This window comes from Octopus bimaculoides, chromosome 8 (genome assembly GCF_001194135.2).
Source record: "Octopus bimaculoides isolate UCB-OBI-ISO-001 chromosome 8, ASM119413v2, whole genome shotgun sequence".
In the NCBI taxonomy this organism is placed as follows: Eukaryota; Metazoa; Mollusca; class Cephalopoda; order Octopoda; family Octopodidae; genus Octopus; species Octopus bimaculoides.
Window position 1 is genome coordinate 75,370,495 of NC_068988.1, and position 1,060 is coordinate 75,371,554.

At 37.4% G+C, this 1,060-nt stretch overlaps 1 protein-coding gene across 4 annotated transcripts in view; it reads right to left on the reverse strand.

Annotated features, from left to right (window-relative positions):
• The window catches only part of LOC106867428 (MAM and LDL-receptor class A domain-containing protein 1), a 317,166-nt gene that overhangs the window by 107,192 nt on the left and 208,914 nt on the right, over positions 1-1,060 (reverse strand). The gene's annotated exons all lie outside the window — the stretch shown is intronic.

The window sequence follows — 1,060 nt, forward strand, 5'->3', positions numbered from 1 at the left end:
TATATATATATATATATACGATGGGCTTTTTTCAGTTTCCGTCTACCAAATCCACTCACAAGGCTTGATCGGCCCTACGCTATAGTAGAAGCCAGTTACCCAAGGTGTCACGCAGTGGAACTGAACCCGAAACCATGTGGTTGTTAAGCAGCTTCTTACCACACAGCCACTACTGCGCCTATATATGTATATATAATGTTTTTTTAGTTTTTCTTGAGAGATTTCAAGCTGGTTGCTAACAAAGCGTCAAGACGCCTTGAGTTAAGAGAGTTCCTTGTGTTTGTAAATGTGTGGTTGAGTCAGTGTCGGTTGAAGTGTGCGCATCTATTTCCATAAAAATCTCAGATGGAAATCTTTGGAATGTATCACACATCTTCACTGTGCCACTAGCAGACTGGATTTGGAAAATCCCGTCAGTTACTTTTGCTCTTTCTAGGGAAACCGAAAATTTCGAGGTTTTTATGTAAATTTGTTGGCACATAACATAATGCACATATGATGATAGGTACAAATGAGAATATGTATGTATGTATATATGTATGTATGTTTGTTTGTGTGTTTGTATGTATGCTTGTAGGAGTTTATTCTCTGTGGAGCAGTCAACAGCCCGTGAAACGGTCCGTCGGAAAACCCCCTTCCTCATTCTCTGCACTCCAGTAGCATAGAAAGAATGTGTTTACATTTTTTAACTGTCAGTAAGACTTTATAATACACATACCATACAGACAGATACAAATATATAAATTTAATTAATGGGTAAGATATATTTAAGTAACTGACAGATGTATGATATATATTAATCCTTTCTATTATGTACACAGAGGCTGAAATTTGGGTACGGGGATAGTCGATTACATCGACCCCAGTACTCAACTGGTACTTATTTTATCGACCACGAAAGGATGAAAAGCAGAGTCGACCTCGGCGGAATTTGAACTCAGAACATAAAGACGGACGAAATGCCGCTAAACATTTTTCCCAGCGTGCTAACGATTCTGACAGCTCGCCACCTTTATCATGTATTATTAATGTAATATATATATATATATATATATATATA